The sequence below is a fragment of the Ptychodera flava genome, chromosome 6 (genome assembly GCF_041260155.1).
Source record: "Ptychodera flava strain L36383 chromosome 6, AS_Pfla_20210202, whole genome shotgun sequence".
NCBI lineage: Eukaryota > Metazoa > Hemichordata > Enteropneusta > Ptychoderidae > Ptychodera > Ptychodera flava.
Genome location: NC_091933.1, coordinates 1,158,723 through 1,177,079, shown reverse-complemented (window position 1 = coordinate 1,177,079; position 18,357 = coordinate 1,158,723). Strand labels below are relative to the sequence as shown.

Here is an 18,357-nt window from a genome sequence, read left to right as displayed (position 1 = left end):
ACCAGGTGAACTGGGGCAAGCCTGATCCGGAGCTGCACTTCTTCCACTTCCAACAACACCCACACCTACTGATCCCCACATGCTTCGGATGTGGGCAATGAGGTCACGTCAAGACCGAGTGCAACAGATGTCCGAACAGCACCACGAACCCTTACTACTGAAAATACCTATGCCAAGAAACAGCCTGAATCCACCCAACAACAACAGCAACAGGTATGTCGTTCCTTCAACCGTGGGACTTGCAAGACCCCCTGTCCCTATGGGAGAATACACAAATGCACAGTGTGCGCCTCACCGGACCACAATGCTCAACAACACCACCTGGTCACAGGTCAGCAGCCACCCCAGCCCTTTCGAGGGAATGATCGCCAGTCCGGCGATACTCGAAACGTTGCAGCCAACAACACCAATCAACCTCGCTAAACTAGCCACAGCCCTTGAAGGCCACCCGAACTCTGCCACCCTACTCCATGACCTCACCTACGGCGCCAACATCGGCTTCACCGGGACCAATGGCCCACGCTACACCCGCAATGCAAACTCGGCCATGAGAGACCCTGAGGTTGTTACCAAAGCCATACAAAAGGAAATTCAATCAGGCCACACAATTGGCCCATTCCGCACACCACCACTACCGAACTTCATCATCAACTCCCTCGGTTTGCGCCCCAAAAAGTCTGGGGGCCATCGAATCATCATGGACCTATCACGGCCGAGAAATGACTCTGTCAAACACAACATAAACAAGGATGACTACACTCTCACCTACTCCCGTGTCGACGACGCAGTCGCCATGGTGCACAGACATGGCAAGGGCACTTTGCTTACCAAGGTGGACATTAAAAATGCATTCCGCCTATGCCCCGTTCGAAAGGCAGACTGGCACCTCCTTGGTTTCAAATGGCAAGGACTATACTTCTTTGATCGCGTGTTACCCTTCGGCTTACGCTCTGCTCCATTCCTCTTCAACCGCTTTGCCGAAGCCCTGCTTTGGATCATTCAATCTAGGGCAGGGACGAAGGACTTGTTGCACTACCTGGATGACTACCTTGGGGCCGGCCCACCACACTCCGGACAATGCCAGCATCTACTGGACACAATGCTCAATACCTGTGATGACCTAGCCATCCCCATCGCACCAGAGAAGATTGAAGGGCCATCCCCGGTAATAACGTTCCTCCGTATCATCATCGACACCATCTCAATGACATTGCGGCTTCCCAATGACAAATTGCAAGACCTCCTCGATATTCTCCCAACCTGGCTTCAGCGGCAAACATGCACAAAACGAGAGCTACTCTCCCTCATTGGCACCCTCAGCTTCGCGTGCAAATGCATTCCAGCTGGCCGCATATTCCTCCGTCGTATGTTAGACCTCAGTGTGACAGTTCAAGCACTCAATTCCACCATCACCTTGTCCAGTGAATTCCGCCTCGACGCGAAGTGGTGGTGCGACTTCTTGCCAACGTGGAATGGTACTGCCTCATTCCTGGAGCCAAACTGGACCTTCTCCCGCGACTTGGATCTATTCACCGACGCCTCCGGTACCATTGGCTGTGGTGGCTACCATAAGGGCCACTGGTTTACCGTCACCTGGCCCACCTCACTCACTGCCTCAATCGCCTGGAAAGAGATGTACCCAATACTAGTGGCCTGTTCAATTTGGGGGCATTCGTGGCATGGCCGCCGTATCCTCTTTCACTGTGACAACCAAACGGTAGTGCATATTTGGAAAAAGGGCTCAGCCAGATGCCCGAAGATCATGCACCTGGTCAGAGGCATCTTTTATCAGGCAGCCAAAGGTAACTTCCATGTCTTGATAGCCCACATTAACGGAACTGATAACTCAATTGCTGACTCACTTTCTCGTTCACAGATGCCGAGATTCAGAACGCTGGCACCTGAGGCACAAGCACAACCCACGCCAGTACCGCAGCACCTGCGACCATCGCACCTGATATGCGGCAACTTATGACGCTGGCCACGGCCTACATTCACAACAGTGTTGCTGAAAACACGCGACGCACATACCAGGTAGGCCAGACATGCTACGCCAACTTCTGCTCATCATACGGACTACGCGCAACGCCCATCACGGTTAGGGCGGCAATCCTATTTGTCACCAATCTTGCAGACCGGGGCCTCGCATATAAGACTATCAAGGTGTACCTTGCGGGGGCAATGCACAAGCACGTCGAGCTAGGCTATGAAGACGATGTCACCACCCATGCATTGCTGCAGGGATTCGGAGGAGTATCGGTGATGTGCGCCGGCCGCGTCTGCCAATCACAATCAACGTACTTCGCCACCTAAAGGAGAGCCTACGATCGTGGGAAGGCCTGTGTGATCACGACAAGGTCATGCTATGGGCAAGCTTCACCCTCGCCTTCTTTGGATTCTTGAGAGTGAGTGAATTCACTGCTGCTGGGCCACTGCAGTTCGACCCAGCCACAACGCTGCTTGTTCGAGACATAGTGTTGACCAGTGTACTAGAAGTGAGACTGAAATCCTCTAAGACTGACCCGTATCGACGTGGGTACGTACTCCGCATTGCGCCAACTGGGACATCTGTTTGTGCGGTCAACGCCTTTGCAAAATATCGACGGTCACATTGCCTTACGAATACAGCAGTGCCGGTCTTCCAATTTGCCGATGGCACGTGGCTCACGCGTCAAAGGCTGACGCACTACCTGAGAAAGCTGCTCGTGCACTCAGGGATTAAAAGTACGGAGCTATATACCACACATAGCTTTAGAAGTGGTGCCGCCACAACCGCCGCTGAGGCTGGCCTACCAGATTGGCTAATAAAGACCCTAGGACGATGGCGGAGTGACGCGTACCAGGTCTACATAAAGACAGCGAAAGAGACGCTGGACTCTGTGCCTCACATGCTTGCTACAAGGAAGTAGTCTCTAGGACATGAGGTGTTAGAAACACTTACTAGTTATTGGGACTTTAACGACGCTCGATCTACAGTACAAACTCTGCATGACTATGTTAGCAAAGTTGGGCATACAATATGTGGAACTGTACACGTGACCTGATTAAACATCGAACTGTGGACTATGAACTATGAACTATTCACAATTAAACGGTGGTTTATTCTGTAGTACACGTAGTGGCAGTCGCCTAAGGATGTTCCTTAATCAGTCGTACGACTGCCAGGTCTGAGGGCTGGCTTTAATTTGGGGCTGCTGTCGCGGATCCGGAGGGACCATGGTACCACGTTGCCCGATGCATGGCATGATCCCGCAAGGGGTCCGTGTCATCTTCCAGGCCGCCACGACGCCGTGCATCCCCGCCGTGGCAGTAGGTGCATCCTGGGTAACACGTTGCCCTCCCTTGATGTCATTCAAATCTGCGACTGGCTTCACGGGAAAGGCCGCCACGACGCCCGGATGTTCCATCGCCCCTTGGTTTCGGCCAAGCCCTGTCTCCGTGTCGTTTCTTTGCGTTAATCTGACATTTATAGTAACATTTTAAATAAAATTGACATCTATAGTAGTATCTGACATTTATAGTAGTATTTCGAATAAAACAGTCACATTTAATATTTCTAGATTTGCATCTACCATGTCAAATGTTGATGGATGACTTTTGAAGTTGATTGATGTAAATAAACTTTCTATTGGCAAGGAAGGACTGTTTTTATCCAAAGACTCTGTCAGTCAATTGTAGTCTACACTTGACCCAAAACAGCATTCCTGCCATGTATTAATGTTATGTAATGTAAGTTTTATTTAATGTTATGTGCATGTGACAAATACATCAGTATAGTGCTGGCACCCTAACATCATGGGCTTCTCTGTATCTATATTCATTGGAGTATAAAGCTCGTAATTTGATGGCACAAAACTGCAGTTATCCTAGGAGAGAGGCTTATAAATGATCAACCTGTTTTTTGTGTGCCAGATATGCCTAATTTATGCTAATTCATGCTGTTATTGAGCATCATTCAAACTTTTAGTGTCATTTAAAATTTATTTCACGTGTCATATAAAAATTGTAGACAACAAAAAATATACAGACAAAATTTGATTGGACAACAAAAAATATACAGACAAAATTTGATTGACTATTCTCCTCATGAACGTATGTGACACAAGTTTATTTATAGATCACAACAAAAACACAGTCAGACTCAGCAATGATTTCCCAGCCTCACTGATATACATGTAGTATGTGCCACCCTTGTCCATGCTGTAATATCCTAAAAGCTGGTCGATTGCAATGCTTTGTTGGCTTACAGTTACTCAATGCTCTGTTAGTGCTTAAAATGTTGGCAAAACACAGCAGCAAGAATTGTCACTCAAACTAAGAAATCAGATTATTATATATCACATGTTTTTAAGTAACTTCTTTGGCTTTTCCTGTACCTCAACATGTTGTGTTCAAACTTGCTCATCATTTACAAGGACTCTCTGTGTAGAGATGTATGTGCATTTGGACATTGGTGCTGCGCATCGCCCTCCACTTCACGTCTACACGCTGCACCAATGTTCGTAATAACCTCATAATCATGGATGTTGATATCAAAGTGTCTGTTTTGATTGATCCTTAGTTTAGCATGGAATCATTGTAAATAGCTCTTCAGATGCAATCAAAGAAAGCGTGACTTTACCCTGAAAAGAAATGAATTTAGGGATAAAAAAACCAGTTGGTTAAAATAAACATCTTAAAATAATAGAGATGCTGTACTTTGAGTGATGACACATATATGTTGACTTCTGTTACGTCATTTTGCTGATAAAAATAAGGTTCTGTTTCATTAAGTTAATTTGTCTTCTGAATGGAAAGTACATGTAACATGACTCCATTCAATACCATTGTCCATACCTTCAACCTAACACAAGTTTGTCAGCATGAAAGTGGTCAGCCATATCACGTTGGGCATGGCTATACCATACCATACAAAGAAACTGTATTATGATATTAAAGTCTCCAGTAGCTGCGAATGTGTTATAAACTGATCTCAAAATATCCTGAGTTTTCTGAGAATGTTCTTTGAATAAGACCCATGAAAGACTGAAAAAGTGTATAACACTGGCATAAGTGTCGAAAGTGGCATGTTAATAATTCAAATGTTTTAGCATCATTTTACATTTCCTGCCATTTTCAAAAACTAATCATGTGACAGAGAAAACAAGATTACAACAACAAAATGTTGGCCATCATGTATTGTACATTCAAGTAAATGATATAATGCTTGTTTCTGGTATGATCACAATGTGTATGTGCAGGAAATAACATTTTTTGTACTTTTCCGTGGGGCGCCATTTTATGAGTGCAGCACCCGTTTATTATTCAGCCTGTTAAAACGCGTAGGCATGGTCCAAATCAGTGAGCAGTGATACTTCTATCCTTGTCCTTCAGTTAGCATATTTATACAAACCAACTTTGGTTTGAAGATAAAATCATAAAAATAATGCATAAAATTTGCAGCTATTGGGGCTTAAAAGGAACCTGTGTGGTAGATAAATAGAAACACACTTGTAATGAGCATGATATTATCATATTCACCATATATGGTGAAGGTATTAATATACCTCAGCTGCAGAGGTCAGTTGAGTTTTGTCCAGACAATTAATTGTTATCTCATAGAGGTCATCATTTAAAGGTCACGACATTTGTTAATCTGAAGTATATGCCTTTCTCATTGACTCTGAGCTGTAATTTGTGCATGCTTAGTCAAAACATACCTCGATATGATTCACTTCCATGTTGTTAATAGCAATTTTATTTCATTGTTATTTTGCTATCTTCATGTCAGACCAGTGGGGCACATCTCTCTAGTAACAGTGCTTTCAGTATGGATTTCATGTTTACTGCCAGCAAGTCTACAAGTGGATTGTAAAGTTTTAGTTTTATGTTTTGTAGTGGATTGGGCCTTTCTGTGTATTTGTATGACAATAAGGGGCGATACACACTCAATATTTCCATAAGAGGGACAGTACACACCTAGTCAATATTACCGTAAGAGGGGCAGTACACACCCACTCAAAATCCTTTAGATTACCCCTCCTCACACTTACTCAGCCATGTAGGATATCATACATGTTGTTGTATCGTCATCAATTACATTTACAGTTTCAAATAAAAGAAATTTTTGTGAAAAAATTGCATTTAATCCTTTGTATTGTTCATAAGCAACCATCTTCAGTGTATCATGCATTTGTCAAGAACCTTCAACTGTAAATAGCTGTTATTCCTGTCTAATGAAGTTCAATGAGGTCAAGTAATACAGCCACATTGTCGTGTTGCCTAGCAACACTTCCATTTATTCTTAAAGCTATGTTGTTCACAATTAGTAAGTACTGAATTGTACATGGATTCAAGTGGCTAGAAAGATACTTGACAAAGATCAGAGTGACCTTGCAGATAACATGGATTTATTTGATAGGAAAATGTGACTTTGGCAAAGAGTTTGTTTTCAGAGTATTCATTCTTGTCAGATTGGATTTTGTGTTTTAGAGCTGCAAGTAGACAGTGGGGTCTAGGAACACACTGATAATACAGATATGTCAGGTTTCCTGACATTTAAATTATCCCAGTCAGCAAATCACCATATATTAAAACCAATCAAATAATTTTCAAAAGTTGCCCGAGCCATCTCTCTGTTAATTAATTTCAGAACAGTAAATATTGATAGTAAGGAACAAAAATAGTTTCTCCAAAGAATCACCGAATACCCTTGGGTATAATATTTATCAAATGACCCCTCAATATTGTAATCTTGATCGAAAGCAGCTTAGATTAAAATAATCCTGGAGTACCCATCTCAATAAAGAAAAACTACTCAAAATTTGCGTAGCATTTTTGTTGTAAATGTCACATATGATGCGCGTAACATTACATGTGTCATCATTCATACACCAGCATATGAATATGGTTTTTCATAACCGCTATAAAGCATGGTTTGTATCTCAAATTTGATGGTCAGAGGCATATTTCCTTCATAGAGTATTTGTTTTTATAAGTACCATGATAGTAAAGGACACAGAACAGGATATGTATAACTTGTATTATGATCTATATCCAATTTTCTTTTCTGGAATGCTCATCCAATTGATTTTAAGTTGTCCACATGTTGTTCTCACAAAATTTGCTGTTTACAAACAGGTCATTGGCTCTCAGGACATGATCAGAAAGATCTTTACATAAAAGTAAAATCAAATCGGAACCACAGACTCCTCTGATCATTTACAAATAGTGAAATATTTTCCATAAAATTAGAGTGACTGGAGCTGTATGAGTAAAAACTGCCAGACAAAGATTACATGTTGGTAGTTGGAGAATTCTTGTGGCTGACTAAAAAAGGAAAGGTATTCATAGTTCGGGTGTGTCCAATGTACAACTGGACATACGTCACCAACCCAGCCACCGCTAGACTGCCTATTACAGTCTTAAATTGAGTCACCCTTTTTCATTTCTTGCTATAGTCTGAAGGTAACACAAATACAATACTGCATTGTGTACAGTCCTCTGAGGATCTACAAGGCGATTTGAAATGAAAATTTACATGAGAAGGGAGACACAGCATAGTAATGAGAATAACAAAAGAATACTGATGTACCGTTTTTCACTTGCCCTTTCATATTCAAATTGGATGTAAATGCCTATAAAAGCTTTCAGGCTAACAGGTAGCCATACGTAAATCAATCTCAAGCATTTAGGGGTCTGCAAGGTTTTGTAACGAACTACGTAATTACTTTCTGGATTCAGGAAGGATCATATGTGGATTTAAAGCTGTTAGGTACCGGTACTTTGTACCATCATACAGTGGATTCTACAAACCATAGTAATTGGTGAGTGCGTATTTTCAATCTAGTTGCTTGCTGAAAAAGCCAGTTTCTGTTGTTGTATAGGTAGGATTCAGTTACATTCTGCCGTCACAGTTAGATGTGAATTAGTGAATTTCAGGAAGGAATTTACCACCATCTGAAAATGTGAGAATAAGTTATATTTTAGTATGGATGATTATAAATGGTTCTCACTGCTACTGTTGTGAGATACGTTGGTATGTGAATAGCTGCGTAGGGCAGTGTTCAATGAGGTGTGAAGAGCAATGAGTGAAAGTCAGTTTACTGGTGTGAGAGCTGTCCTGCTTTCAACATTTACTAATACACTGGTGCTCTTCAAATACTTCCATGATTTTCTGTTTATTGTATATCCATGTTAGTGAATGATGGCTTGCTTCCAGCAGTATCTTGTTCATTTCCTCCCTGATTGGGGATTCTGAGTAATAATAGCAATAATATGACATCCACCATTTTAAGTCACGTTGGTAAAGCCCTTGGTGATTCATACAGTCAAATTTCATTGTACAAAGACTTTCAGACAACTATATAGCTGTTATTGTCATCATTTTAGCGGTTAGCTACAAAATATGAACATATTATCAATGGTTTCTTAACCTAAGATGATTTTGGTTTTGTGAATATGTTGTACATGCGCAATCATTGACATTCAGCCAGGATATCAAGTGTGACCTCAAAGTACCATACATGTAGATAGCTATACCAACCCTTTTGACATGGTAATACTTCAAACAGCCACACCCAGACATGGCAAATAGAACCTTCATTGTCAGAAAAGTTGAATATCAGTCATTTAGTTTAAGTGAGAGGAAATGCATAATATTATTCTACTGATTTCAATATTGCAAATTTACAACCTCTGTTCTTAAGAAGGAGGCATTAATCAGACAAGTTTACAAAATTGTTTGTAAATATTTCAGTCGATGTTAAACTTGCATGAAAGATGGAGTCAAATCTCTGCTGCAATTGTCCTCAATGGATCTGTGTCCATATAGAAATATCATAACAGCTGTTGATCTGCAGCTGACCTGATAGAACTGTACAGTTACATAATCATATAATTTTCTTTTGATGTTATTCCACTTCATAAATACCGTACATCATAGCAACCAACCACAACCACACACTGCATGTAGTGTTGTTTGTATATTGCCAATATCTTCATGTGCGTTCACCAAAACACGTGAAATGTTACCATACTAGTATAAATTAGGATTGTGGATTCTAAGAATTGATCAGATAATGCAACCCTCATGATAATTGTCACAGTTGTGCTTTACTAATATTTCAAACATGTTGGCTTGCAGCCAGCAGGTTGAAGTACTACTGCCACAGTGAACAGTTTCAGACAAAACAAATACACAGACTGCCCAGTGTTAAATACTACACAAACAAATCATAGGTGATAAAGTTGTTGGGCTTTTCTGTAGAATCAACATGCTCGTAAAGCACAATAATTATCAGTCTGAAAATAATAAAGTCATTAAATTTGAAGGTAAAGTTTCCCACATCGCAATAATTAATTATCTCTTCCTTATTGAGACTTATGAAATTGATGAAAATATACTAATTTGAGGAAAATGATACACTGTTCATGGGAATGTTACCTTTTGTTATGTGCAAATGAGAAAATTATTGACACCAGCACATCATTTGAACTCAAACCAAACCAACGCAGTCAACTTGTTTTCATAATTTCCCTGTACGGGTCAAATAATAATAAGGAACATTTACGATGTTTTTGCACATCTAAAACAACCAGCAGCTATGCTAAGTTTCATAACAGCTTCTGTTTCAAGTAAAAAATTGCTATTCGTTGATGGTCAATCCCAAGTCTTGAGCTTCCAGGGTATGTTACTTTTTCAATACTTCCATGGTATGTTACTGTTTCAATACTTCCAGGGTATGTTACTGTTTCAATACTTCCATGGTATGTTACTGTTTCAATACTTCCAGGGTATGTTACTGTTTCAATACTTCCAGGGTATGTTACTGTTTCAATACTTCCAGGGTATGTTACTGTTTCAATACTTCCAGGGTATGTTACTGTTTCAATACTTCCAGGGTATGTTACTGTTTCAATACTTCCAGGGTATGTTACTGTTTCAATACTTCCAGGGTATGTTACTGTTTCAATACTTCCATTCAATTCAATTCCATTTCAATACTTCATTTCCAGGTGTTGAACATACAGTACCTATGACCCTTCCTAAATTTATAGGTTCATTTTACATCCCTAATGATGTAGTGTTCTGATTTTTATTTCATAATTTTAATTTTTGAGCTAACAAGTTATTACCAACATGAAATGTGGAACAGGACAGGAAATATTGTTTGTGTGAAGTGGTAATTCTGACATGGAGCAAGATGACAAAGTCACAACTAGAAGTTCACTGTTCATCATTGTACAGAGCAAGTCTGTAATCTTACAGACTCTAGTATTTTCTGCCATGCACAGCTGCTCACTAATAATTTCTTTGTTTCATTTTTCAAATGAAAATAAAAAGGACTGACATAGCTGGACTATGTCTAGAGCAACACAATTGTGAACATATGTAACAACTTTTCTTTTTTTACTGTATCTATATATCATGTCAAATCTACATTTTAATCCTGACAAAAGAAGATCAAATAAAAGAATAATACCTTAGACGGTATAATAGTTAATGCAAATATGAAAGCCGATCCGAAAATGCTAAAAACAGAAATAAATCTTCAGTTTTATTCACCATGGGGAATTTGTATGTAAACCTCTGTTACAAAACATTACAAGACTGTATGAATTACAGTAGAGTAAAGACAGTTACACCTCAGAAACTTTTTTCAATAATGGGATTGTCAAGTACAGGCTAATAAACTTCATAAACTGTTCATTGAAAATAAAAAAATACATACACAGAAAGCAATTGATCTGAATGCTTAGATTCTGTCCATTGAAATGAACATTTTTTATAGTGGACCAACAAAATGTAAATTCATGCTTTGTAACACTTACATGTAATTCTGTGTAAGACACAGCCTGATTCATTATCACTTGATAGAAATGTTTCATGGATTGTCCAGGCTATTTACAAAAATCTTGTCCTCCACATCAATCCTAACACTCATATGAACTGATTTGAAGCTTGCCACAAAATACATATAGAACATTTTTTTTCAGAATTTATCATTTCTCGTGTGTCATGTTGATAACTATACTGACAAAAAATACCCAGAAACGCCTGAAGCAACTCAAAAGGGATCAAAAAATCGAATACCGAATTCAACACTGTGCTAACCAATGTATTTTTGATTTAATACAAATCCAATGTCACATTCAGTCTGCTGTCGTTGTGAACACAAACACATTATAAATACTGGAGTAGAGAGTTATTAAATTATTCACAATCCTTCCCTTTGGTGTGGAGATTGCAGGTTACTGGCTGCATATACGATAATTGTCAGATACTCACTGAGCAAACATATGTTGTTTTGTCATTTATTCATCTGTTACCATGAAATCTCATTTAAAACTAGGTTGGGAACACTCTGATACCTCTACAGTAGTTATGTGTCCCATCTCTTGTACAATGTCCAGACAATGATATTTTTATAGTCTGGCATTTCTGGTTTCATGAAATGTAACAAGGCGGATTATCCTCTCCAAGAATTTCTCATAAATTGTGAATTTAGAAAAGTTTAGCACAGAATTTGCACATATGAATTCCTGTTGTGATTATTACTCCATTCAAAGCTTCATAGACTCATGAGAGGAAAACACTGTGAAGCCATGCTTCACACAACACAGGCACAAAGCTTTCTATCAATAAATAAAGACAGGAAAACTAGAGCATGATTTCCTTGTTACATGCAAATATTGTCAAGTTGAACTTCTCCTAGTGTTCACAGCAATAACAAGAAATGATTGTTATGTATGATACAGTATAAAGAATGTGGAGAATGACAGTTTGCTAGCATTAATGTTAGCACAGTCCCTCCACAAAGGCATAAACAGACTGTGAGGGTGACAGTGTGCTAGCATTAATGTTAGCACAGTCCCTCCACAAAGGCATAAACAGACTGTGAAGGTGACAGTGTGCTAGCATTAATGTTAGCACAGTCCCTCCACAAAGGCATAAACAGACTGTGAGGGTGACAGTGTGCTAGCATTAATGTTAGCACAGTCCCTCCACAAAGGCATAAACAGACTGTGAGGGTGACAGTGTGCTAGCATTAATGTTAGCACAGTCCCTCCACAAAGGCCATAAACAGACTGTGAGGTGACAGTGTGCTAGCATTAATGTTAGCACAGTCCCTCCACAAAGGCATAAACAGACTGTGAAGGTGACAGTGTGCTAGCATTAATGTTAGCACAGTCCCTCCACAAAGGAATAAACATACTGTGAGGAGCATTAATGTTAGCACAGTCCCTCCACAAAGGCATAAACAGACTGTGAGGTGACAGTGTGCTAGCATTAATTTTAGCACAGTCCCTCCACAAAGGCATAAACAGACTGTGAGGGTGACAGTGTGCTAGCATTAATGTTAGCACAGTCCCTCCACAAAGGCATAAACAGACTGTGAGGTGACAGTGTGCTAGCATTAATGTTAGCACAGTCCCTCCACAAAGGCATAAACATACTGTGAGGTGACAGTGTGCTAGCATTAATGTTAGCACAGTCCCTCCACAAAGGCATAAACAGACTGTGAGGGTGACAGTGTGCTAGCATTAATGTTAGCACAGTCCCTCCACAAAGGCATAAACAGACTGTGAGGGTGACAGTGTGCTAGCATTAAGTTAGCACAGTCCCTCCACAAAGGCATAAACATACTGTGAGGGTGACAGTGTGCTAGCATTAATGTTAGCACAGTCCCTCCACAAGGCATAAACAGACTGTGAGGGTGACAGTGTGCTAGCATTAATGTTAGCACAGTCCCTCCACAAAGGCATAAACAGACTGTGAGGGTGACAGTGTGCTAGCATTAATGTAGCACAGTCCCTCCACAAAGGCATAAACATACTGTGAGGGTGACAGTGTGCTAGCATTAATGTTAGCACAGTCCCTCCACAAAGGCATAAACAGACTGTGAGGGTGACAGTGTGCTAGCATTAATGTTAGCACAGTCCCTCCACAAAGGCATAGACAGACTGTGAGGGTGACAGTGTGCTAGCATTAATGTTAGCACAGTCCCTCCACAAAGGCATAGACATACTGTGAAGGTGACAGTGTGCTAGCATTAATGTTAGCACAGTCCCTCCACAAAGGCATAAACATACTGTGAAGGTGACAGTGTGCTAGCATTAATGTTAGCACAGTCCCTCCACAAAGGCATAAACAGACTGTGAAGGTGACAGTGTGCTAGCATTAATGTTAGCACAGTCCCTCCACAAAGGCATAAACAACTGTGAGGGTGACAGTGTGCTAGCATTAATGTTAGCACAGTCCCTCCACAAAGGCATAAACAGACTGTGAGGGTGACAGTGTGCTAGCATTAATGTTAGCACAGTCCCTCCACAAAGGCATAGACAGACTGTGAGGGTGACAGTGTGCTAGCATTAATGTTAGCACAGTCCCTCCACAAAGGCATAAACATACTGTGAAGGTGACAGTGTGCTAGCATTAATGTTAGCACAGTCCCTCCACAAAGGCATAAACAGACTGTGAAGGTGACAGTTTGCTAGCATTAATGTTAGCACAGTCCCTCCACAAGGCATAAACAGACTGTGAGGTGACAGTGTGCTAGCATTAATGTTAGCACAGTCCCTCCACAAAGGCATAAACAGACTGTGAGGGTGACAGTGTGCTAGCATTAATGTTAGCACAGTCCCTCCACAAAGGCATAAACAGACTGTGAGGGTGACAGTGTGCTAGCATTAATGTTAGCACAGTCCCTCCACAAAGGCATAAACATACTGTGAGGGTGACAGTGTGCTAGCATTAATGTTAGCACAGTCCCTCCACAAAGGCATAAACAGACTGTGAGGTGACAGTGTGCTAGCATTAATGTTAGCACAGTCCCTCCACAAAGGCATAAACAGACTGTGAGGTGACAGTGTGCTAGCATTAATGTTAGCACAGTCCCTCCACAAAGGCATAAACAACTGTGAGGGTGACAGTGTGCTAGCATTAATGTTAGCACAGTCCCTCCACAAAGGCATAAACAGACTGTGAGGGTGACAGTGTGCTAGCATTAATGTTAGCACAGTCCCTCCACAAAGGCATAGACAGACTGTGAGGGTGACAGTGTGCTAGCATTAATGTTAGCACAGTCCCTCCACAAAGGCATAGACATACTGTGAAGGTGACAGTGTGCTAGCATTAATGTTAGCACAGTCCCTCCACAAAGGCATAGACATACTGTGAAGGTGACAGTGTGCTAGCATTAATGTTAGCACAGTCCCTCCACAAAGGCATAAACAGACTGTGAAGGTGACAGTGTGCTAGCATTAATGTTAGCACAGTCCCTCCACAAAGGCATAAACAGACTGTGAAGGTGACAGTGTGCTAGCATTAATGTTAGCACAGTCCCTCCACAAAGGCATAAACAGACTGTGAGGGTGACAGTGTGCTAGCATTAATGTTAGCACAGTCCCTCCACAAAGGCATAAACAGACTGTGAGGGTGACAGTGTGCTAGCATTAATGTTAGCACAGTCCCTCCACAAAGGCATAAACAGACTGTGAGGGTGACAGTGTGCTAGCATTAATGTTAGCACAGTCCCTCCACAAAGGCATAAACATACTGTGAGGGTGACAGTGTGCTAGCATTAATGTTAGCACAGTCCCTCCACAAAGGCATAAACAGACTGTGAAGGTGACAGTGTGCTAGCATTAATGTTAGCACAGTCCCTCCACAAAGGCATAAACAGACTGTGAAGGTGACAGTGTGCTAGCATTAATGTTAGCACAGTCCCTCCACAAAGGCATAAACAGACTGTGAAGGTGACAGTGTGCTAGCATTAATGTTAGCACAGTCCCTCCACAAAGGCATAAACAGACTGTGAGGGTGACAGTGTGCTAGCATTAATGTTAGCACAGTCCCTCCACAAAGGCATAACAGACTGTGAGGTGACAGTGTGCTAGCATTAATGTTAGCACAGTCCCTCCACAAAGGCATAAACAGACTGTGAAGGTGACAGTGTGCTAGCATTAATGTTAGCACAGTCCCTCCACAAAGGCATTAACAGACTGTGAAGGTGACAGTGTGCTAGCATTAATGTTAGCACAGTCCCTCCACAAAGGCATTAACAGACTGTGAGGGTGACAGTGTGCTAGCATTAATGTTAGCACAGTCCCTCCACAAAGGCATAAACAGACTGTGAGGGTGACAGTGTGCTAGCATTAATGTTAGCACAGTCCCTCCACAAGGCATAAACAGACTGTGAGGGTGACAGTGTGCTAGCATTAATGTTAGCACAGTCCCTCCACAAAGGCATAAACAGACTGTGAGGGTGACAGTGTGCTAGCATTAATGTTAGCACAGTCCCTCCACAAAGGCATAAACAGACTGTGAAGGTGACAGTGTGCTAGCATTAATGTTAGCACAGTCCCTCCACAAAGGCATTAACAGACTGTGAGGGTGACAGTGTGCTAGCATTAATGTTAGCACAGTCCCTCCACAAAGGCATAAACAGACTGTGAGGGTGACAGTGTGCTAGCATTAATGTTAGCACAGTCCCTCCACAAAGGCATAAACAGACTGTGAGGGTGACAGTGTGCTAGCATTAATGTTAGCACAGTCCCTCCACAAAGGCATAAACAGACTGTGAGGGTGACAGTGTGCTAGCATTAATGTTAGCACAGTCCCTCCACAAAGGCATAAACAGACTGTGAGGGTGACAGTGTGCTAGCATTAATGTTAGCACAGTCCCTCCACAAAGACATGAACAGACTGTGAGGGTGACAGTGTGCTAGCATTAATGTTAGCACAGTCCCTCCACAAAGGCATAAACAGACTGTGAAGGTGACAGTGTGCTAGCATTAATGTTAGCACAGTCCCTCCACAAAGGAATAAACATACTGTGAGGGTGACAGTGTGCTAGCATTAATGTTAGCACAGTCCCTCCACAAAGGCATAAACAGACTGTGAAGGTGACAGTGTGCTAGCATTAATGTTAGCACAGTCCCTCCACAAAGGCATAAACATACTGTGAGGGTGACAGTGTGCTAGCATTAATGTTAGCACAGTCCCTCCACAAAGGCATAAACAGACTGTGAGGGTGACAGTGTGCTAGCATTAATGTTAGCACAGTCCCTCCACAAAGGCATAAACAGACTGTGAGGGTGACAGTGTGCTAGCATTAATGTTAGCACAGTCCCCTCCACAAGGCATAAACAGACTGTGAGGGTGACAGTGTGCTAGCATTAATGTTAGCACAGTCCCTCCACAAAGGCATAAACAGACTGTGAGGGTGACAGTGTGCTAGCATTAATGTTAGCACAGTCCCTCCACAAAGGCATAAACAGACTGTGAGGGTGACAGTGTGCTAGCATTAATGTTAGCACAGTCCCTCCACAAAGGCATAAACAGACTGTGAAGGTGACAGTGTGCTAGCATTAATGTTAGCACAGTCCCTCCACAAAGGCATAAACAGACTGTGAAGGGTGACAGTGTGCTAGCATTAATGTTAGCACAGTCCCTCCACAAAGGCATAAACAGACTGTGAAGGGTGACAGTGTGCTAGCATTAATGTTAGCACAGTCCCTCCACAAAGGAATAAACATACTGTGAGGGTGACAGTGTGCTAGCATTAATGTTAGCACAGTCCCTCCACAAAGGCATAAACAGACTGTGAAGGTGACAGTGTGCTAGCATTAATGTTAGCACAGTCCCTCCACAAAGGCATAAACAGACTGTGAGGGTGACAGTGTGCTAGCATTAATGTTAGCACAGTCCCTCCACAAAGGAATAAACAGACTGTGAGGGTGACAGTGTGCTAGCATTAATGTTAGCACAGTCCCTCCACAAAGGCATAAACAGACTGTGAAGGTGACAGTGTGCTAGCATTAATGTTAGCACAGTCCCTCCACAAAGGCATAAACAGACTGTGAAGGTGACAGTGTGCTAGCATTAATTTAGCACAGTCCCTCCACAAAGGCATAAACAGACTGTGAGGGTGACAGTGTGCTAGCATTAATGTTAGCACAGTCCCTCCACAAAGGCATAAACAGACTGTGAGGGTGACAGTGTGCTAGCATTAATGTTAGCACAGTCCCTCCACAAAGGCATAAACAGACTGTGAAGGTGACAGTGTGCTAGCATTAATGTTAGCACAGTCCCTCCACAAAGGCATAAACAGACTGTGAGGGTGACAGAGTGCTAGCATTAATGTTAGCACAGTCCCTCCACAAAGGCATAAACAGACTGTGAGGGTGACAGTGTGCTAGCATTAATGTTAGCACAGTCCCTCCACAAAGGCATAAACAGACTGTGAGGGTGACAGTGTGCTAGCATTAATGTTAGCACAGTCCCTCCACAAAGGCATAGACAGACTGTGAAGGTGACAGTGTGCTAGCATTAATGTTAGCACAGTCCCTCCACAAAAAGCATAAACAGACTGTGAGGGTGACAGTGTGCTAGCATTAATGTTAGCACAGTCCCTCCACAAAGGCATAAACAGACTGTGAGGGTGACAGTGTGCTAGCATTAATGTTAGCACAGTCCCTCCACAAAGGCATAAACAGACTGTGAAGGTGACAGTGTGCTAGCATTAATGTTAGCACAGTCCCTCCACAAAGGCAATAAACAGTACTGTGAGGGTGACAGTGTGCTAGCATTAATGTTAGCACAGTCCCTCCACAAAGGCATAAACAGACTGTGAAGGTGACAGTGTGCTAGCATTAATGTTAGCACAGTCCCTCCACAAAGGCATAAACAGACTGTGAGGGTGACAGTGTGCTAGCATTAATGTTAGCACAGTCCCTCCACAAAGGCATAAACAGACTGTGAGGGTGACAGTGTGCTAGCATTAATGTTAGCACAGTCCCTCCACAAAGGAATAAACAGACTGTGAGGGTGACAGTGTGCTAGCATTAATGTTAGCACAGTCCCTCCACAAAGGCATAAACAGACTGTGAAGGTGACAGTGTGCTAGCATTAATGTTAGCACAGTCCCTCCACAAAGGCATAAACAGACTGTGAGGGTGACAGTGTGCTAGCATTAATGTTAGCACAGTCCCTCCACAAAGGCATAGAAATCAGAGTATGTTGTTCGCCAGTATCAATGGTAGTAAGCATGATCAATATCTATACTTGATTTGTAGCTATATCCTGATTTTTTCTTACACCAATTACCACAGACTGTGGAGTGTTCATGCCCGGTCAGGATCCACTGTCTGTGCCAAAAAATTAATCACAAAGCATGGATGTGAAGTTTTTTCAAAGCAGTGCAACAAAAATTAAGTCCAGCCATTTTTGCATCAAAAACTGCTCCCATGTGACATCAGGGTGCCATATTAGATATTGCAATCTTGTGTCATTATTCCATGTAGTTGAGCAGCAAACATTATTATTCTACATTCTACTGGGATTGTTACAAGTATTTAACAGCATTTCATACA

At 41.9% G+C, this 18,357-nt stretch overlaps 1 protein-coding gene across 4 annotated transcripts in view; it reads left to right on the top strand.

Annotated features, from left to right (window-relative positions):
• The window catches only part of LOC139134551 (phosphatidate cytidylyltransferase, mitochondrial-like), a 45,335-nt gene that overhangs the window by 19,259 nt on the left and 7,719 nt on the right, over positions 1-18,357 (top strand). The window contains exon 9 of one of the 4 annotated variants that reach the window (XM_070701433.1): positions 1,877-6,088. The exons of 2 other annotated variants lie outside the window; for them this stretch is intronic. The gene's annotated coding sequence lies outside the window, so the exon portion shown is untranslated. Of the gene's footprint in view, positions 1-1,876; positions 6,089-7,622; positions 7,806-18,357 lie in introns of those variants that run through there. One more of the 4 variants, XM_070701431.1, reaches the window with a different exon arrangement.